Below are 23,120 nucleotides of genomic sequence, written 5' to 3' on the forward strand. Positions count from 1 at the left end.
GAAACTTTGCAAAAATAAAAACACATTTATAAAAAAGAATGCATCACTATCTTTGTGAATAAAATTATTAAAACCAAAAATAACATTCTTATAGTAAAGGTGAAAATCAGAAAGACAGAAGTCTTCTGGAAGTCCCTCCAGAATTTATAAGTGAATTCACATGACCAAAATAAGTGAGTGCATGTTTCAGGATGCTTTTGGCAGAAAGAACAATTAACATCTATATCATTCTTAAATTCTGATAAATACTGTTTTGCAGGGTAGAATTTGTGTATCAATTTAAATGAGATCTCTTTGACTTTGTTTGTTAAAAATTTTTTTTGTGGTAACGTCCAAACTTTTTTCCACTCAATATCAGTCACGAAATGTCGCTGGTGGGACGGAAACTAGGCCATCCTGAAACATGGCTCTTATTCTGAGGTTCAGAAGCTTACCAGATGAAAAGCAAACACTACCGAGAGAAGACTGTGACACATCAGGAGGATTGAATGATAAGGGAGGAGAGCTGTTAGAGCACCTCAATAACATGTACAGGCCAGAAGGAATAGCATCAAATACCACTGAAAATTCTCTAGGTGTTATTGGTACATTATATCTCTCAAGAAATTCAGAGTAATTATACAACAGCCCATCTTTTTTGAACAATTGACTATCCAAAACAATTCCGTTGTTAAACCATTTATCCAAAAAAATTGATTTGTTTTTGTAAACAATATTACAGTTGTTCCAAATGAAGCAACTCTGCGGAGAAAAATTGTGTTTGTAAATCAATGTCCATGCTAAAAGAACCTGCTGATGGAAGTGAGAACGTTTCAGTGGTATTTTTGGAATGCTATAATTGCAGAGCAGCAGGAAATTAAGGCCGCCTAAATTTGAGAACACATGATGTGAGATGAAATTCCAAATGGATGTGGGGTTTTTCAAATACTTTTTAATCCAATTTATCTTGAAGGTATTATTAAGTGTGCCAAAATCAATAAAATTCAAACCACCTTTGTTATAGGAGTTTAGAGTGACAGATTTCCGTAAGTAGTGGGTTTTGTTTTTCCATAAAAAATTGTGTAACATTTTATCAGTTGATTTGCAAGTTGTGTTATCAACATGTAAAGACTGAGCAGCATAGGTTAGACGTGAGATTCCCTCTGCCTTCGAAAGCAGAACTCTTCCCTTTAAAGACAAGTCTCTGCAGCCAGTGGTTAAGGATTTTTGGGGTTTTTTCTATAATAGGAGTGAAGTTTACAGAGCATCTGGATTGCCCATTTTTAGTGATCTGAATACCAAGGTATGTTACAGAGTTTCTCACAGGAATTCCATGAATTGAGGCCACCAAACAGTCTTTAACAGGCAAAAGTTCACATTTATTAAGATTAAGGGAAAGTCCGGAGGCTTTCGAAAAGGACTGGATACTGTTGATTGCCACTGATACTTGCGAAGCATCCTTGAGAAAGAGAGCAGTGTCATCTGCTAGTTGGCTTATGAATACTTCTCTGTTAGCAACGACCATACCCTTTAATGAACTGAGTTTGATATGTAAATTAAGGAGTTGTACAGAAGGAAGAAATAGATACACTGATAGGGGGCACCCCTGCCTCACTCCACGTTTCAGAGAAAATCTTGGGGAAGTACCACTAGCAAGTTTTATAGAACTATTACTATTGGAATATAACGTATGAACTGCATTGCGAAAAGGTTGACCAAAGCCAAATTTATTTAAAGCAGTAATAATAAAATCATGTTCCAAGGAGTCGAAAGCTTTATAGAAATCCAAAAAAAGGATAAAACTGTCATCCTGTACAAATTCTGGGTAATCTATTATATCTAGAATTAATCTTATGCTATTTGAAATGTGACGATTCTGCATAAATCCAGATTGACTCTCATCAATAACAGTATCTAAAACAGGTTTTACTCTATTTGCAAGAATCAGTGCTAATATCTTATAATCATTGTTCAATAAGGAAATTGGTCGCCAATTATCTAAGAGTAAAGGGTCCTTTCTTGGTTTGGGAATCAGGGTGATTAGGCCCTGACATAAAGTAGGAGGAAGTGCACCCCTATCAATGCTTTCCTTAAAGACTTCTAAAAGAAACGGGGCTAAACTGTCAGAGAATTGTTTATAAAGCTCGGCAGTAAGGCCGTCGTAGATGCCGCATTCAACGGTGCTCCTCATTGGAGCAATACGTCAACGCGGCCGCCATCTTGCCCAGGTGGAGCCGCGCTGCCTAATGCATGTATGTCTATTGAGGCAGGAGATTATTTATGATTAAAATCATCATTACTCGCTGAATTCTCAACCGATTTTCATGCGGTTTGGTTTGTTACAATTGTCAGACATGTAGTTATGATACAGGATACTTGGTTAAATAAAAAATGCAGCTTTTCATATCAAAATATTTGATCTTATGTAGATAAAATAACAGTAATAGTTCTATGACACATTTAAACTAAACTTTCCCCATGCAATAAATATTCTTTTTTCTTACTAGATGTACAATGCCCACCATGATGTCATTTAATTATTAATTTTGACTATAAATGTTTATTCACATTTCACACAATGTGCAAAAAATAGTGTATCAGCAGGGTTGTGCCGAGCTGCAGTGCAGATTCTGATTAACAAATGTTGGTTTTGTACAAGTGAAAATAAATGACTTAGAGCTGCATGTTTACACAAAATTTTGCTTTAATCTCATATGTATAACACCACAGTGCTCATGGGAGCCTGGACACAGAACTGTTTACATTATTAGGTCATATTTACAAAAAATACAGTGTACAGTAGCTAGTATTATTTTTAGGAGTCTGCCCAGTCCTGTCGAAGTCGTCAGGTCTGAAGTGACAGCTGCAGATGACTGAGGAGTCACTCGGGACAAAGTCCTTTCTCCTCACTGCTGCTACCCATGCCCGTCTCCTATCTGTGTTTTTTGGGAAATTACACACAAAATAAGTGTGTCAGAAAAACACAGTTCCACATAATTTGTAGTTACAATTCAGGCCACAAGTTAACTACTAACGTTATACTGCGTTATGTCATGTTGGTGCCATGAAACAGATAGTTGACAATTTGGAATAACACATACACCGACATAGCTGTTTGACAAAGCATCATAATTTTGTAAGTAATATTATATAAATGTTAACCTTTTTTCTTTAAGTTGTGTGACATAGCGTTAGCTTAATTTGGCATTAGGACCAGATCAGGACAGTTACTTTACTTGATTAGCTTAAAAGAAGGATCACTTTTTGAGATATATATCTCATTAAACATGTTCGTAACAGTAAAATATTGTAAAACAACTTCTTACCTGTGGAATGTTATTCCCTTCTGCTTGGTTTTAACACTTCTTTCGTTCGTACACCCAAATGCAGAGCAAAAATTTGGCATTTTTGCCGAGTCTGACACGGGTCTGAACTGGTCAGAGCACCTAGGCAAGATGGCGGCGGTATTGACGCATCCCACAAGCCAGGGTGCGGCATCTATGTATATATATCTATGTATGGCGGTGCCCATGTCCGCCATAATGTCTGCAGCTGGGTCCCTCTCCAAGTTACTGGCGGGCCGTTTAAATACATAATACTGAGAGACAGAACTCCGATTTTTGGTAAGTAGCTGTCAATAACTACATTTATTTATAATATATGTGTAGCACGCCATAAACAGTTACATCTGTATTTTGTTTTTTAAAGTAAAATGTGCTAATATTTGAGGATTAGTGTTAGTTTACTACGGTTAGGTAAGACACTATTAATCCCAACCTTGGAAATTCACATTACAGCAGCTTAATACACATGATGTGTCGTATTTTTACTGTAAAAATATAGGAATGTATAGATATCCCCCAGGACGTGGCAAAATATTGCACACAGGAATATTACACAGTATGTACACAGTGCACAGTTTAAATATAAAGAATGTGGATAAGGATATGTATTTATATATGTATACAGGCCAGTATAAGTATATTAATGACATAGATATGATAGAATTGTATTATTACACAGTATAACTATGTGTAATGTGTATATAACATATATTATTGTCTGCCTTGTTTAAATATGTTAGTCTTTCCTTACCTTGGTGAAACAGCATGTTGCTTTTATTGCTTTAAATTATGTTTTCAATTCTGTCCTTAGTCTTGTATGGTTGTCCAGAGTAATCACATCCTAACATTTATTGATAATGTAATGATTTATAACTAATGTTATTTTAATTACTTTCAGTGGGACAGAAGGAGACCGACGACAGGTGACTACTAATGACTGTCAAGTGACAGCACAATGGGTCACTGGGCTAGCAGCAGCAGCAGTTTATAGACATATTTATTTTATGTATCTTTGTCTTTTTACTACGTACTTATTTACTATAACAAATTAATTTTTAATAAACTCAGAAACGTGACTTGGATGTCAAGCAGTTTGTCTGTGCCCTTCCTTCTGTGTTGTCCTCTCGTACAGTCTCCACCATGGTGCTGTGTGGGGATGTTCCAATCGTTTAGAGAGAGAGGTACACATGCACAATTTCTTCATTGACACAGAGATGAGAATTTTTTTGGCTTAAGTCAGCAGGAGTAACCTGAGACTCACTACAGACTACAACAACAAAAATATGTAAGGTTATCATTCTCAAATACTGCATTAGCACATTTCCACAAACAAAGACCACACTATTGGGAAGCTCAGTGTTTGGTTTATTAAAAATAAGGAACATGGAAAGGCTTGCAAAACCCACGGAGTTGAGACTCAGGGTAAGGGGGTTGTTTCATTGCAGGGTGAGTTCAGGCTCCATTGCATCCCCCTGTTCTTCTTGTGCTGAAAGAGAAAAAAAAAAAGAAAGAGGAGAAATGGTTAGGCACACGTATGCCTGGGTCAGACGTTGCCTTGTGAGATAAGGCACAAGTATGACAAGTGGCATCAGTTTTAATTGCATTTGTTTGAAGTTGTCTCATGGATATGTAATGATATGTACGTATATGTTCAGTAAGTATAAAGTGTTCCTGAATACTGTATGCATTCAACCACTATGGGATATGTCTATGGGTAGACAAAAGTGAGTTTTGTGTGGGAAGTCACTGCAGGCACATTTTGATGCAGACCAAAAAGGGTAAGACAAGGCTTAGAGCAGATTTAATTCCCACCATCTTTGTGCATCATGCTGTGAGCGCCCCTGCACCACAATGCACCCCTGGACCTGTAACATCATTGTTATTGCCACTCCTGAACTGTAACATTAATGGTCCTCATCCTGCAGCACTCCTGACACAAGGCATGCAGCATCACTGCAGTATAATTCCTTAAAATGTTTACTTATATTGCTGGGTGCTGTTGTAACTGATCAGCACACTGGAAACCAGCAGGTGGCTCTACCAGCTCTGGTGTATTAATTTGCACTTGTCATAGTGACTGACTGGCAAGCCAATTTGCTTTTGTTGTGCTAACCTCAGCATTTGCCTACTGTGTTTCATATGACTTGCTCTCAGATATTCATCCCTATCTCATAAGTTATCAGACTTTGATCCTGTGTCTGGTCGTCTCTGTGTCCATAGTTATCTGTTCATTTGAAAAGGTCTAGGCTATTTAATTGTTTAATATCATCACACTGTTATTTATATAAGCAGGGGATTTTAATACAAAGTTGTAACCACTGTATGAGAATGCGTGAATCGGTCAGATCTGCACTCCATAGGAGAGCCTTCATTAGACTATGCAATATCGCCCACTACTGGATTTGTAAGTTAATGAACTGTAATTAAAGCTCTCTGTGCTTTAATTAGCCGCTATGAAACAACATGACCCTCTTCTATTTTATAATGCCTATTAATATTATAATATTATAATATTATAATGACGGTAACTGGTAATATGCAATATATTACATTTTCAAAGTAACTTGCCCAACACTGTATATCATATATATTCAATATAATTACTTGTATAATTAATATAAAATGCAGTATAATACATATTGAGTATGATTCCTTATCTCTGGAACTATTTGAAACACACCTTGTTAAGTTTTAAGTCTCACCAAGGTCGACTCAGCACTTATCTGCAGCGTCCTCTCTCACACAGTGGTCCTGCAGCATCACTGCTCCTCCACCACCCAGTGCTCCTACAGCAGGTTACAAATATACAAGATTACATATCTAATACTGTGATAGAATATAAATTTAGCATGATCATATGTATAACACAGTATTATATACATACATTTGGTATTGTTGGACTAAGAGTCTCATCCTACTCTCCAATGTGCTATGTGTGAGCTCAGTCCTGCGTGTTCTTTAATGAAGCAATAGGAGAAGATATTCGGTCTCAGTTAATGTAGTTTATTAAGCAGTAAAGGAATAAAATTACAGAGCTCTGGGTCTCAACTTCACGTCCCTGATGAACAACAAAGGTGTGTCAGTTCACGAAGTCTGACTGACTATCTCTCCCTGACTCAGCATGTTTAAGCATAACATGAGTCATTGTGCACGTGAGGCGTTGTCCTCTTCTCATTGGTTGTTCCATTTCCTTCTCTGCTGCACCACGCCCCCGCCTCGTGTTAATCTGACTCCTTCCTGATGATGGGTGGGGCGTGGTTCCTGTTTTGTGAGACAAGAGAACAACAACTCCCTACACGTGCTGGACCTTACTATCTGTTCATCCCTTTCTATTCTTTTTACCATATATGAAACTAATTATCTAAGCATTGCGGTATGTGCTCCTCAGACTTCATGTCTCTTCCTCTCCTGTACTTCTCCACTTCTGCAAAGCAAACACATTCAGATCAGCTGAAATCATCTCAGTATTCTCATTCACACATCTAAAACTTATATAGTGAAACACAACTTATAGTAAAACACATGAAATCATTCTATTCCCAACAGTATTTAGAATAATTCCTCATTTAGCCTGGCGTGTTTCATTTATCAAGAACTTATCTTGTGTTTTAAATCTCATTCCGGTCCTCAAACTTCCCTCTCACTTCGCTATCAATGTAATATCAGCTGAGCTGTAACATATTATAGACAGGTATACTCAACAGAATCACAAAGCCTAAAAAACAGACCATAAGTTACGTTTTTGTTTCATTTCACCTCCTCCACTCAACAATCACGCAGCAATTTAACTGAGCTAATATCTAACTCAGACTGGCTCGCAAAAAATCAGGACTGGAAGCACTCTAACTTCCCAATGTTAGATACGATGGTTTAGGCGAAGACAATTTAAAACTAACAGGCTGTTCGTGGTTAGCATTACCTGTATGGTGTATACAGTATGTACAGTGTCCTAGCCTAATCTGTTATCTTATCTTTTAACATTACATAAATCTACTAATTTAATGGGAGATAATCCACTAACAAGCTTTAATGCACATGTTAATTTAGATAAGTTGTGCTGATAATGTATAATTCGAGTCTTTGGACATCTTACCAGTTAAAATACATCACAGCCGGTCTTTTCTGCTGTAACTCCATTGCGCTGCTAGCATGTGCTGCTTACTTCCGGGAACTATTGAGAGGCTCCGCGATCCGCCATTGCTGTGAAAAAATGGCCCATTAGAGTGAACGGAGAAGACGCGACTCTCTATTCAAGGGCTCTGATGCAGACAAAAGTCACTCCCCTCAGATTGGTTGTGGAATCAGTCGATCTCAGATCAGCACCCGCCTTTTTCTCCATAGACTGAATGCACAGATAGTTTTTCACCAAATATCTCAGTGGAGGCGCAATTTGTGATTTGTAGTTGAGGGAAACAGAATCTGTGACTCGTGGGGAAGGAAACAATCTGTGACTTGTGGGGAAGATTCGAGCAGTTGTAATTATCGATTTGTATTCGTGTTTTAAAGGAACACAAATAATTTCCTGAGAAAGTATTTTACATACATTGAACATTTTTTGCACAAGTTCACATTCAGGTTTGCACATATTCAAATTTTGTCCACAACTTCACATTGTTTGATACAGGTGCACAAATATGTTTTGCACCAAATATACTGCAACAATAGGAGCAAAAATGTGAGCGTGTCAGTTTTTAATCTGTGACTTGTAAAATAGGATTTGTGCACCTGTAATGAAGAATTTGTGAATGTGTAAGTGTTGTGTTGTATTTGTGGAGAGAGAAAAAAATCTACAAGTACTGACACACATACAAATCACTGTACAAGTACACAACTCATACTGACACACATACAAATCACTGTACAAGTACACAACTCATACCTACACACATACAAATCACTGTACACAACTACAAATTCTACTGTTACAGGTGCTCAAACCTTTTTCACCTTCATATTTGTCTGACCGTGTGGTCAGGACAAAGACAAAGGAAAAGAAGCGGGAACTTTGAGATGCCTGGTTGGGTGTAGCTCTGTTGAAAGTCTATTTGTTAATGAGTCTATGTGAATGTGATTTGTGCTGCAAACAGTCTGGATTAGTGCAGAGATTGTTTAGTTGTGTGTTCAGTTCAGTTCAGTTCAGACCTTTATTGTCCCTCTTGGGGAAATTTGATTTGCAGTAGAGGGCAAAAACAGATACAACATGACATACAAGAGGACATGAGACAGTCACAACAATCAATGCTACAATGAAAACAACCAAGAGTAAGAATAAAGTGAATAAAAATAGTAACAACAAGTACTGGCCCCTAATAAAGTGCTACAAAGCGGTGCAGTCAAATCAAGAATTAGAGCAAGTTAAGCATCTTTATTGCACTAGGGACAAAGGAAAAGTTGAACCTGTTGCTTTTAACTCTGGGACACCTATATCTCCACCCAGAAGGAAGAAGAACAAATTCTTCCAAGAGTGGATGGTCAGGGCTGGCTAAGATTGACCGTGCCTTCCGCAGAACTTGCCTGTTATAGAGATCTTCCAGACAGAGCTACTGTGTGCCAATTATTCTGCTGGCTACTTTAACTATGTTAGACAGACAGTTTTTGTTCTGTACTGAAAGGTTCCCATACCAAGAAATAATACAAAAAGTTAAAATGGATTCGAAAAAAAAATTTATAAAATAAAACCATCAGTGTTTTGTCCACATTAAAAGTATTCAGTCTGCGCATAAAGTAAAGTCTCTGCAGGCCCTTTTTACAGATTGCAGATGTATTGAGGTCGTGGTTCAGATTCTCAAAAATCACTGTACCTAGATACCTGTAATTATCGACCAGCTCAAGTGGTGAGCCCCTGATAACTGTTGGGGAGGTTGAGTGGGAAGTTTTTCTGAAGTCAATGGCCATATCTTTAGTTTTGTTTGTATTTAGTTTCAGAAAGTGGTCGTCACACCATTCTACAAAGTCATTCACGACTTGCCCATCATCGACCTCTCCATCCTGGAGCAGACTGATTAAAACCGTATCATCTGCAAATTTTAAGAAATGCCTGTCATCGTAGTAACTCCTACAGTCATTTGTGTAGAGAATATACAATAAAGGAGACAGGACACACCCTTGTGGTGAACCTGCGGATGACAGCTGCTTCTTAGATAGAGCGCCATTAACCCTGACTGCCTGGGGCATACATGTTAAAAAATCTAAGATCCATTTCACTATTCCAGCATCAAGATTAAAAGTGGACAATAGTTTCCTTACTAAAATATGTGGCTGTATAGTATTGAAAGCTGAGGAGAAATCTACAAATAAAAGCCTTGCATGAGTTTTTGTACCCTCAAGATGCTTGTATAAATAATTAAAGCAGCTGTGCGGAACTTTCCGTTTTCGTTGATTATAGCGCCCCTTTGGTCGAAGCGGTATGACACCCACAGCCTGGTGTCGTAAAATTCCGACTGCAGCCTTCGGCTTCATTCAGAAAATCTCGACTGCAACCAGCAATTACCGCATGCATTTGTTTAGGAGAGTGAGAGGAAAATCATAAATGCTCTGGTGTAGCTCTGAATTTCTTATAAACTGAGGACAACTGCCTGCTGTATATTTGTGTTCATGGTCACAGTCACAGATAATTTTGTGGCGTTTGTTGTAACGTTACTAGACAAAAGCGGTTCACATCAGCTAATGTTACATTTAGCTTGCTTATAACTTCCATGTCGTCATATATTGAAGTGAAACAACATCTAACAAGTTGCGGTATATTCTCTAAATAAAAACAAAAATTACCTGTCGATCAGGAAAAGGACCAACTCGGGATCAGTTTTAAAACCTTTCAAATCTCTCAGCTCTCTCCACTTGGTGAATGCCCGACCGAGGTTTACACGCGTTTGGGCTCGAGCCCTATCACTGTCCTGTTTAGACTTCTTCTGTTCTTTTTCTTTTAGATGGTGCTCCTTCTTTATCCGCCATGACATCAAAAGTACAACCAAGTCCTTATAGACACATCTGGTAAAACAGTCATGTGTTCAGCAATGCCCATTGCGTACCCCTTACTCAAAGAACACTCTCTGTAAACATGGCTCTTCTTCTGCTCTCAATTTATTGGCGGATCGTAAACAACTTCCAGGTGCATACCACCACCTACTGTACAAGAGTGTGCAATGTGTCCAAAATCATTCACTACTCCCTACTACATGTCATTTAGCATTTCTACATTGTCGTTTCTTAAATCCTACTCGTAAACACGGCTCCTTCTTCTTCTGTGGTTTAATGGCTGCAGGCCACTGCGGGCGTACAGACTTACTTCAGCCTCCAGGTGCCGTATTCTGGTTTGCTGACTTCCGCTGTGTCCGACCCGAGCCAGGCTGCGCTAAATAGCCATATAGAGAAAGGCTTTTTTGTCGCTGTTGGGTTCAAATAAATATGCAGATCTTCAAGGGGGGGTGATACGAACTAGGGACAGTTTTTTAAATGGTAAAACGTTCCGCACAGCTGCTTTAAATAGGGTGACAGTAGCATCATCTACCCCTCTATTGGCCTGATATGCGAATTGCAATGGGTCAAGCTGGCTCTGGACCTTGTCTGTCAGAATTTGTTTGACTAGACGCTCAAAAGATTTCATCACCAGTGATTTCAGAGCCAAAGGCCTCAGGTCATTGAGCTCTTTAGGAGATTTGTTCTTGGCCATAGATACAACAATAGATTCCTTCCACAGATTTGGGACCCTTTGCTGAGTAAGAGATGAGTTAAAAAGATCAGAAAGGACATCACATAATTGATCTGCACAGACCTTAAGAAGTTTGCCAGTGATCATGTCAGGCCCAGGGCTCTTCTTAATGTTACATTTTTGGAGCATGAATCTGACAGAAAGGGCACTAATACTGGGTTGAGAGGTGGCGGTAAAGTCACTCAGAAAATCAAACAGATCAGAATGCATCTTAGTAAAATCATGTTCATCATTGAAACGCAAATAAAAGTCATTTAGAGCATTTGCAAGCTCTGGATTTGAGTCAAGACCATCAATGGTGATTGACCTATACTTCTGCTTGTCCTGGCTGGTCATGGCTCTCATACCATCCCACACTGCTTTTAAGTCATTACTGTGAAATTTCTCCTCTATTCTACTTTTATATTGTAGTTTTGCCCTCTTAATTTCATATCTGACCTCTTTTTTTGCCTCTGCCTTGTCTCCCCCATACAGAAAGGCATTATGTTTGCTGTGCAGTGCGTCCTTCATTGCTTTATTTAGCCAGGATATATTATTAGGAAATGCCTTCACACGTTTAGTTGGGATGATCGAGTCCTTTAAATATAGGATATATGATGATATCACCTCAGTCCGCTCATCGAGATCAGAAGAAGAGTCATTAAGAATGTTCAAGTCTGTGCATTCAAGGGCTCCCTTTAGTTCCTCAACAGCATCCTCTGTCCACATCTCCACTTCTCTGGTGGCAACTTTACTCCTTTTTAAGGCCCATTTATGCTCCCTTTACGTACGAAAATGTATATGTCCATTTCAAACGATGTTAACGTCACTGCCCACATACTTCCATGCGTCCATTATGTTGGCATGGATGTTAACCAATATATCCACCAGGGGGCAGCCCAGAGTCAAAAGTTTGTGACAACAACAAACTCAGAAACAAACATGGCAACTGTGGAGGAGATATTGATAATGTACCTCTTGCATAAATGACAAAAACAGAGGGACCCCAGTTGAAGGGCGCGAGGGTCGGCCCTGGGAGTGGAGCGGAGCCCGCCCGCTCGGTGAGACCGAGCCTCGTGGGTATGTGCGGGGCTGGGAGGGCGGGGTCTGCGGGGAGGGAGGCCTCCGTGTTTGAGACGGGAGTGAGTGGCGGGAGGTCGGACGCTCCCAGAGAGGGGAGAGGGAGAAATATAACAAAATAAGATGAAATAGGAAAAACCTGTCTCCCTCTTATTTTATTTTCAGCGTTTCAGGTGAAAAAGTTCCACCATTGTTGTTTCTTCTTCATGTCTCATTAGAGCTACGTATCGGGTAGTGACAGCAACACTGCCCCCACGGTTTCCGGTGGTACTGCTCCGTTTGGCCCGTATCCGTAAGCTTTATGGAAACGTGCAGAAATACGGATGAAATGAACGCGGAGCACGGACAGAAGGCTCCGTCCGTATCCGGATCCGTATTTAACGTTGAGCATAAATGGGCCTTTAGGAGTGGCTTGTAGGTTGGGATGAGAGAGATAGTGTTGTGATCAGAAGAACCAAGAGGGGGCAAAGCTACAGACTTATACGGACCTTTGACTGAACCATAACATAGGTCAATGGTTTTGTTCAGTCTAGTAGGGCAAGAAATATACTGATGAAAGTTACTCATTGACTTCAGATTGCAATGATTAAAATCACCAAGAATGAGACAAGGAGCATCAGGAGAGAGGGACTATAGCTTTTGTGTGACCTTTTGAATAACTGTCACTGCATTCTTTGCATTGGCTTTGGGGTGTATGTATACTACAGTGACGAATATTTGGGGAAATTCACGGGGGAGATAGAAGGACCGCAGGGACGTAGACAGCAGCTCTATGTCCGCAGTACACACAGCCTCTCTGACAGTGACATGTTTACACCACCGCTGATTGACGTAGAGGCAGACCCGCCTCCCTGGGTTTTCCCTGTAATGTCAGCGTCCCTCTCAAGTCTCACCGGCGCACCAAAACCAGTGAGAGTTAAGTCGGTGTTCAGGTCCGCAGCAGAAAGCCATCTCTCAGTGAAAGCCATGATGCATGCGTCTCTGAATTTCTCCAGATGAGTGACGTTGGCTTGGATCTCGTTGACCTTATTTCTGATGGACTGGGCGTTGCAAAGTAGTATCGAGGGGAGGGGTATACGGTGGAGATTCAGACGCTTCAGCCTCTGTCTGACATCTCCCCGTCTTCTGCGTTTCCGTACATTGCATTTTTTATCCCGCCGTGTATTAAAGTTCACATTGAGAATATCCGCTGTTTCGTGATATTCCATGAGTAAGTCCAGGCGGATAAGTGGCTTCTGTTGATCCCTCAGATTCAGTAAGAATTCCCGATTGTACTGAATCCTGCCTGTGTGTGAGTGGCTGGGATCAAACACACTCTGAGCCACGGCAAACAAAGTCCAAGTAGCGATCAAATACAGTAGCTCCATTTTAGAATGAACAGTGCAACAGACGTAAGTCTCACTCAGCTTGGTTGTTCACAAGGACATAAAAAGACATAAAAACGAGACAGACCACTACTGTATGTCGCTACTCACGCAGCGCCACACACAGATCACCTCCGACCCAAGGTGTGCAAGAATCTGTGAACAGTATTAGCAAACTAAACACTTAGCTTTGGCAAAGCCAACTAATCAATGACCTAACTGCAAACAATCACAACAATAACTCAATGACAGCATTAAATCACATACAACAAGTTAAACAGTCTTGCTTTGCCTGTAAAGCTGTGATGAAGCTATGCCCAGTTGTTACTTTACCAATCCTTGAGTGGATGGGAGAAAGAGTCACTTGGTGGTGTGCTGCTTTGTTAGCCGGTAGACGAAGGCTGGGAAGAGCTGTGGTTCCAGCTGCAGTCTTTGCTGTGTCCTTGTTCCAAAGGTTCTGATCCGAGGAAGCCAGTCGCTGTGGGTCCTTGCAGAATTAGACGCTGGGTGTTAACTCACTTAGTTCCTTGTTGCTGGAAAGCTAGTTGCAAACCTTGTGCTTGCACCTCTAACTTTCCGGTTCAGGTTAGAGAGTCTGTGATCAATCGTCCCACCTTTGATGGTTCAGGGCAAGGAGCAAGGGTCTGAGCATCTGGGCTGGTCCAGGCCCAGCAGGAAAAAGGTGTGGGCTGCTCCACAGTTCCTGAGTAAGAGCGAGTTGTCTGAAGGGAGCAGACCTTCTACAGATGCCTGTGACATCAGAGTCACATGTCACTGTAAAAGTCCTGTCCAATCAAGTTTTGGGACTTGAGTCTCACTGAGGTGTGAGGTGAGACCTCCTGTGGAGATGGGTGTCACATAGCTCTCTTTGTTTGAAGACAAAGAGCATGCAGAGGAAAAAGCCTTCAAATGTCCCGTTTAGATTTTAACAAATGGTAAATCATATGTGATCCTTTGAATCCCAACACTTAAAACAACGCATCAGGGCCAAATTGGAGAAATCACTAAACAAGAACATGCCTTCATGCTAGTTGACTCTCCCGTCACCCCAGTGTTGTACACTCTCCCTAAAATCCATAAACCTTATACCACTGTACCTCCTGGCTGTCCCATTGTAGCTGCCATCGGGTCCCTAACAGAAAATATATCAGCGTTTGTGGATCATTTTTTTCAACCACTTGTCACCACCCTGCCATCTTATGTTAAAGACTCTATGGATTTCATCAAAATGATTCAAACAATTCAACTGACAGATGACCACTGTTTTCTTGTCACCATGGACATTGAGTCTTTATACACGAATGTACCCTTTGAGGGGGGGTCTCCAGGCAGCAGAATCATTTTTAAATCTACATTCCAACTGCACCCCCAGTACTCTTTGTATTGTGGACCTCATAGAAATTGTCCTCACTTCTAATTTTTTTCTTTTTGGTTCTGATTTCTACCTCCAGGTGTCAGGCACGAGTATGGGAGCCAAGATGGCTCCAAGTTTTGCCTCCCTATACTGTGGACTCTTTGAAAAGGAAATCATTTTTAATCACCATCTCAACCTGCACCTGGCTTTGATCTCTAACTGGAATAGGTACATTGATAAACATTGGTACATTTTTCTCATTTGGACAGGCTCTGAGTTTCATAACTTTATTAACACTAACAGTCACCATCTGAAATGTACCATAGAATATGACAAATACAAGATGGACTTTTTAGACATCCTTCTGTATAGAGACTCCAATAGACTCCATTCTTCATGGATAATCCTTTCACCCCATCCCACTTAAAAGGAGTTTGCCCATTTCACAGTTCAATCGTTTCCACCGTATCTGATGTGGACTATCAAGCTCAAGCCTCTGATCTGGATAAACATTTTCAAGATAGACCATATAAACATGAATGGGTCACACAAGCTTGCAATCACTTTGACTATGTATCACAATCTGAGTGCCTCAATAATACTAGATCCAAAGTGTCTGAGGGTTAATTGTGTTATCCAGTACTGACCTCTTGGTAGGGAATTTCAAAATATTATCCAAAAACACTGGCACATTATCGATTCTGATCCTACACTCAAATGCTTCTCTTCACCACCTCGTGTTGTGTTTTAGAGACCACGCAACCTCAGAAACATTTTAGTGAGAGCTCATCATCCACCTGTGACTCCACTCCATTTTTTACAGTGTGTTCCCTCTGGGAATTACAGATGTGGTAACTGTCCCCAGTGCAACTTTACACACAAAACTACTACCTTCAATCATCCACGCACTGGCAAATCTTTCAACATATGATTACATGTAACACTAAAAATGTGATATATATATGCTTAAGTGCCCGTGTGGCTTGGCGTATGTGGGTAAAACAACTAGACCATTGAAAACTAGAATGTCAGAACATAGGTGTAACATTAGAAACCACGGCACCAGAAGACCAGTGGCGGTGCACTTTACGCAAGCTTCTCAAAATGTCTCCTCTCAGATATGTAGGTATAGAACTGGTCAAACAGCCCTGACGTGGTGGTGATATTAACTCTCTCGTTCTTAAAAGAGAAGCATTCTGGGTATATACCCTGGACACTCTGGCCCCTAAAGGGCTCAATGTGGAGTTCGACTTAAGGCCCTTTCTGTGACTTTGTTGTCATTTTTCATTCTTCATTGGGATATGTGTCAAGGAACCTATTACCACTGCTAGTTTGTGTTGACATTGTTCCCTCAGTAGCTGGTCTTATGTTTATGTATTCATACTGTGTGAGCCATGTTCACATGTTATTCTACACGTTATATCGCTGTGGTTTTGATTGATTATCACTACCTACATGTAAGAGGTGCCTCTACAGTATTTTTTTCCCCTTTGATATCACATGATTTAATGATGTCTCTACCTGATGCTTCCATCATGTGATATTTAAAGTGTCTTTTTGTATAAAATGCTTTTTGTACTGCAGGTCTTGTACCTGCCAAAAAAAAATTCTAACACTTCTGTAAATAGGTATATGGGTATTATTGTGATTTTTGGTATATATTAATGTAATTTTTCTATGCTTTTATGTAGGTGTGTTTAAATTATGTGTGTATATATAATCAGCTGTAAAGACTAAACAGTCTTACACCTGTGGTTGATCACATGATTTGTCAGGTGAACCTAGGGGTTGTATATGAGGTGTGTCTCCACACTCATTTCATGTGAAGGGCAGGTGCCCGAAACATTACATGTGGTGATATACCATTAAAGTGATTTGAAGGAGCAGTTCCCGGTGTGCGGACTTCATGTTCATTTGTGCTGAATACCTTGCCATGCCTTCCATGGGTCTCCCTTGCTGAAATGCCCTTCTATTCTCTGCCTGTAGTCCTCCTTGGTACCTTGATGCCTCTCTTCAGGTTGGACCTGGCAGCACTGTATAGTAGTGATGGCGGAATGAAGCCTCATGAAGCATTGTCTTTATTTTCTGAGCCCACTAGATGGTGCTCTTGGTTTAAAGAGAGAGGCTAAAAGAATGGAAATCTGGTATGTTTTAAACCTTTTGTTGAACAAAAAGCGCCATCTAGTGGGCTCAGAAAATAAAGAAAATTATTCATGAGGCTTCATTAATCTGAGTATGGGTTGTTCTTTAATTATTCCGTTTCAAAACAAAATCAAAAAAACAAAAAATTAAATCTGTTTTTTCATTTATTGTTTTGGACAAAAAGTCAAACTGCAGTGACATCAGAGGCGGAAGTAACTTCAAAATAAATACTCAAAGATCTAAAACATTTTCTATATACACAAAAGACCATTTCTCACAAATATTGTTCACAAATCTGTCTAAATCTGTGTTAGTGAACACTTCTCCTTTGCCGAGATAATCCATCCCACCTCACAGGTGTGGCATATCAAGATGCTGATTAGACAGCATGAATATTGCACAGGTGTGCCTTAGGCTGGCCACAATAAAAGGCCACTCTGAAATGTGCAGTTTTGCTTTATTGGGGGGGTCTGGGGGGGTCAGAAAACCAGTCAGTATCTGGTGTGACCACCATTTGCCTCACGCAGTGCAACACATCTCCTTCGCATAGAGTTGATCAGGTTGTTGATTGTGGCATGTGGAATGTTGGTCCACTCCTCTTCAATGGCTGTGCGAAGTTGCTGGATATTGGCAGGAACTGGAACACGCTGTCGTATACGCTGATCCAGAGCATCCCAAACATGCTCAATGGGTGACATGTCCGGTGAGTATGCTGGCCATGCAAGAACTGGGATGTTTTCAGCTTCCAGGAATTGTGTACAGATCCTTGCAACATAGGGCCGTGCATTATCATGCTGCAACATGAGGTGATGGTCGTGGATGAATGGCACAACAATGGGCCTCAGGATCTCGTCACGGTATCTCTGTGCATTCAAAATGCCATCAATAAAATGCACTTGTGTTCGTTGTCCATAACATACGCCTGCCCATACCATAACCCCACCGTCACCATGGGCCACTCCATCCACAACGTTGACATCAGCAAACCGCTCACCCACACAACGCCACACACGCTGTCTGCCATCTGCCCTGAACAGTGAAAACCGGGATTCATCCGTGAAGAGAACACCTCTCCAACGTGCCAGACGCCATCGAATGTGAGCATTTGCCCACTCAAGTCGGTTACGACGACAAACTGCAGTCAGGTCGAGACCCCAATGAGGACGACGAGCATGCAGATGAGCTTCCCTGAGACGGTTTCTGACAGTTTATGCAGAAATTCTTTGGTTATGCAAACCGATTGTTGCAGCAGCTGTCCGGGTGGCTGGTCTCAGACGATCTTGGAGGTGAACATGCTGGATGTGGAGGTCCTGGGCGGGTGTGGTTACATGTGGTCTGCGGTTGTGAGGTCGGTTGGATGTACTGCCAAATTGTCTGAAACGCCTTTGGAGACAGCTTATGGTAGAGAAATGAACATTCAACTCAGGGGCAACAGCTCTGGTGGACATTCCTGCAGTCAGCATGCCAATTGCACGCTCCCTCAAAACTTGCAACATCTGTGGCATTGTGCTGTGTGATAAAGCTGAACATTTTTAGAGTGGGCTTTTATTGTGGCCAGCCTAAGGCACACCTGTGCAATAATCATGCTGTCTAATCAGCATCTTGATATGCCACACCTGTGAGGTGGGATGGATTATCTCAGCAAAGAAGTGCTCACTAACACAGATTTAAACAGATTTGTGAACAATATTTGAGGGAAATGGGTATGTGTGTATTTATTGTGTATATAGAAAATGTTTTAGATCTTTGAGTTCAGCTCATGAAAAATGGGAGCAAAAACAAAAGTGTTGCGTTTATATTTTTGTTCAGTGTAATAAATTATTGTGTGTGTTGCGTTGTTACTGTTAATACTGGGTTTCTCCATAACGCATCGTTGCATCAGTGAAGTTTCAAACTGATGTTTGTCCTTTTCACCAGAGGATGGCAGTAGGCCTATGGATTTATTTGCTGCCAATGAAAGCCTGGTTTTCTCTTAGTTTCTGTTGGATTATACAGACCTGCAATTCTTCAGGTTATTGATACAGACAATTCAAATTATATGCAGCATATATTTACTTGTATTCTTTTATATTGTTGTATCACATAGGCCTATGCATTGTTGGCAGATATGGGCAGCATTTTAATTACATGTATTTAAAATGTTTTATCACCTACCATGACAATAGAAACGTCATACAAAAATACATCCTGTGCCTTTTTTCAAAATCTGATTAATCAAATAAAATAATTAATGATTAATCCATTATTTTTTAAAAATATATAAGTTAGTGGCAGCCCTAACTGTATGCAACGCATCTGATATTATACATATATATAATATGTATACATAACATTATACATATTATTTTAACCTGTTAGTGTTTCTTGCAATGTCCCTCACAAATAAACTAATAAATACATGAATACAAACACCTTAGCTACTATTGAACATTAGAATATGATGAGACACCTTTAATGTTCATATGAAGGCAAGTGAAGGAGCTGCTATGTTATGTTCTAATAACCTTTCCTATTTTAATTTAAACTTTTTTATGTCAACCTCCCAATGAGGTGCAGTTTCCTCATCACTGCCCTGTGCATTGAGGCCCTCCAGACTGGACCGATATGGACGGAGTGTAGGGTGGTCGATTTGTATATGGACAAAGTGGACCTATACTGGGATAACATAGTCTTGCAACAGTGAGCCTCGACAAATATCCACATCATGAAAATTGGAATTAAAAAGTACAACTATGTTATCATTTATGACCTGGACGTGATTGCAAGTCCATAAAACCAAGCAACTGTATTGATGTCTGTGTTGTATTTGTTTAAATAGTCCTATAGAATGATGCTAGCAGCATTGTCACCCTTACATTCCTCAGTTAGTTTATACTTTGAATATAATCTGATGATCCAAACTGAATAATATTGAAGTGGCACAGTAATGACAGATTCAAAATGTAGTGTGTACCAGTTAAAGGTAGGATCTGGAGGATTTTCAAACAAAACAAAATATAGACATATACAAATGAAATCCTGCTTAATCATCACCTATGGGCTTCTACTCATGTGTGATGGTGACTCTGTTTGCAGAGCTCCTGCCCTTTAACTGTATTTTGATGTTTTTGTGAGCTCGGACCGCTTCTGGGCGGAGATTTCCCCAGCCAATGACAGAGCACAGGTGCCGTGCCCGAGGGTGTCCGAGCGTGCACCAGCATGAGCCATGCCTGAACCTCTTCTGTGAAGCCTTCTTCTGTACCTCCAGGCTCCGTACACCCGGGAGAGTTGAGCCTGATAGGAGGGGCCAAATTTGAATGTGTGTTTACAAACAGCAACTGGAAAATCCTCCAGACCCTACCTTTAAAGTTACTAGTATTAAGGCCAGGCTTGTGTTGACCACAACATGCGTGAAGTGGGGACCAAAAGCAGTTTGATAACAAATCTTTAACAAATCTTTACTTTTCAATGAACACAAGAAAAAAAAACTCCTGTTTTGTTGGCTGGAATTAAAAACTAAACGTCAGGAGACTCTCGCTGTGCTCAGCGTTGCCGGGGACGTGTCCATCGGGAGGTTTGGACCGGTGATTCTCAGGAGCAGCACATACTGCGCGGATGCCTCATCTTCATCCTGCCTGAGCCATGATGACCAGGGATGTGAATCTTTGGGTTCCTCACGATTCCATTCTTGATGCACAACCCTAAGCAGCACTTTAAATTTATTTTTTGATAACTTGAATCTATTATTCTTGAAGTCACCGAGAATTCAGTTTTCATTTGTGCTAGTTAAGCATGAATAAATGTTACCTTTTGTCTTAAGTTTGATTATTGCAATACGTTTATTTGACTTTTTCAAATAGAAAAATGACATAATTTTGTACATACTTTACTCTGCTTTCATGCCATAATTTTCCACACTGTCTCTCTTCGTGCACAGCAGACTGGAGTAGAAATTAAACACTCCTATGTACTGAATCAGGAATAAATTTTTGAACTGGGAATCGTTTTGAATCAAGAATCGATTTTGAATTGAATCATGACCCCAAGAATCGGAATCGAATGGAATCGTGAGGTACCCAAAGAGTCTATATATTTTTTTAAAAAATAATGGATTAAAGCCGCTACAAGGAACTTTTAACTGGATATGCAAAAGTCTCTCGTTTCTGCTGATGTCTGTGCGTGACCTACAACAGCAAATGAGACCATCGTTGTGAAGATAAGCTATTTTTATGTAGTGTACATCCATACCTTTAGGAAACTGTCTCTGGGTCCACCGCAGGTCGCTTCCAGGACAAAACGATTTAAGGCACTCAGACGGCACACGTCATCTTACCTAGCTGCTTAAATTTATAGTGACTCTTATAAATAGTCGCTATTCCTCCTCCTCGACCCTACGTCCGTGGGGAGTTAAAATAGCAGCAATCATCAGGTAAAAGCTCTGTGAAAGCACTGGGCTCACCAACAGTCAGCCATGTCTCAGTCACACAGAGAAAATCCAATCCTCGGGAAGTCAGGAAATCCTTCAGGATAAACGTTTTGTTCCCTAGCGATCTAGCATTTACCAGCCCAATCCTGGCAGGAGCTGGCGGGTCCACAGCGTTAGCTGTCTGGGGAGCCACACACAGAGGCCTCAGGTTGCGCAGATTCACCCCGCGCCAGCGGGGACGAGGAGAGCAGGGGCCGCGGGGCTGGAACACCTTATCCGGCCGACGAAAGGTACCAGCCAGGCGTCGACAGGGTCCAGCGAGTGCCGAGAAATAAAGAGGCGAGGCACCGCTCCATACTCAGTCCAAGAAGCCGTGGAAGTGGTCGGCAAACAGGCCTTCAGCCTTACCAGCCGACCTCTGCGTTTACCTACAAGTTCCTTGTAGGGGCTTTAATCATTGATTATTTTATTCGATTAATCAGATTTTGAAAAAAGGATGTATTTTTGTATGACATTTCTATTATCATAGTAGGTGATAAAACATTTTAAATACATGTAATTAAAATGCTGCCCATCTCTGCCAACAATGCATAGGCCTATGTGATACAACAATATAAAAGAATACAAGTAGGCTAAATATATGCTGCATATAATTTGAATTGTCTGTATCAATAACCTGAAGAATTGCAGGTCTGTATAATCCAAAAGAAACTAAGAGAAAACCAGGCTTTCATTGACAGCATATAAATCTATGGGCCTACTGCCATCTGCTGGTGAAAAGGACAAACATCAGTTTGAAACTTCACTGATGCAACGATGCGTAAACCCATTATTAACAGTAACAACGCAGCACACACAATAATTTATTATGTCCTCGATTACTATATTGCAAACAATTCGGCGAATGAATATTAACACACAACCTTTGAGGGAATCCCTATACGTCCTTCATGGGAACAATATGCATGACGATTTCCCTTATTAGTCTCTGAACAGCAACATTATGGCTGAGCAACAAGTTTTACTGTAGCCATAAAATTTGCGATCATAACATTTTATTTCTATTTTTATGAATAAAAAGTTCCTCACAGCAATGGCAGACAGCTTTTCAAAATGCGCAAAACATCAGGTGTAAGTGGAAATAAAAGATACATGGGAAAATTGTATAGGATATTAATAAGTTTTATAGGTAATCTTATTTTCCTTTTATTTTGAAGTTACTTCAGTCTCTGATGTCAGTTCTACTTTTTGTCCAAAACAATACATGAAAAAATTAATCTGCAAAAAACCAAAGTCGGGTTTTTCCATTTTTATTTTCAGAACAGAAAAACACAGTTTTTTTTGTTTATCTGTATTTGTGTTTTTCGATTTTTGTTTCAAAACAGAAAAACTGAAAAACGGATTTAATTTTTTGTTTTTTTGATTTTGTTTTGAAACGGAATAATGAAAGAACAAACCCTACACGGATTTTCATTCAGCCATCACTACTGCATAGGTCCCTGTTGCCAGACCTGAAGGCTGTATTTCTTTCCTGCAGCAGATGTTTGACATCCCTAGTCATCCACAGTTTGATGTTAGCGAAGCACCTGATATGCTTGTCCACAGTGACACAATCAGTACAGTTCTTGATGTAAAATAGGACAGTGGATGTAAAGTAGTTTATGTCCTGATGAGCAAATAAATCCCAGTGTGTATCCCAGAGTTGGCTTGAAGCTCCCTCAGGCCATGTTTAATCAGTCTCACACGGGGCTTATTTTTGTGGATG

At 40.3% G+C, this 23,120-nt stretch overlaps 1 long non-coding RNA gene across 2 annotated transcripts; it reads right to left on the reverse strand.

Moving 5' to 3' along the window:
- Window positions 1-4,550: 4,550 nt before the first annotated feature.
- On the reverse strand, window positions 4,551-17,036 carry LOC117258849 (uncharacterized). 2 transcript variants are annotated; one of them, XR_004501784.2, is made up of 3 exons: window positions 16,736-17,036; window positions 6,004-6,109; window positions 4,551-4,809 (listed from the first exon to the last, which is right to left on the reverse strand). It is a non-coding gene; the product is annotated as an uncharacterized LOC117258849 (long non-coding RNA). The 2 variants fall into 2 exon arrangements; XR_013487902.1 differs by lacking the exon at window positions 16,736-17,036 and adding an exon at window positions 6,208-6,502.
- Window positions 17,037-23,120: the final 6,084 nt, after the last annotated feature.

The sequence above is a fragment of the Epinephelus lanceolatus genome, chromosome 17 (assembly GCF_041903045.1).
Source record: "Epinephelus lanceolatus isolate andai-2023 chromosome 17, ASM4190304v1, whole genome shotgun sequence".
Classification (NCBI taxonomy): domain Eukaryota; kingdom Metazoa; phylum Chordata; class Actinopteri; order Perciformes; family Serranidae; genus Epinephelus; species Epinephelus lanceolatus.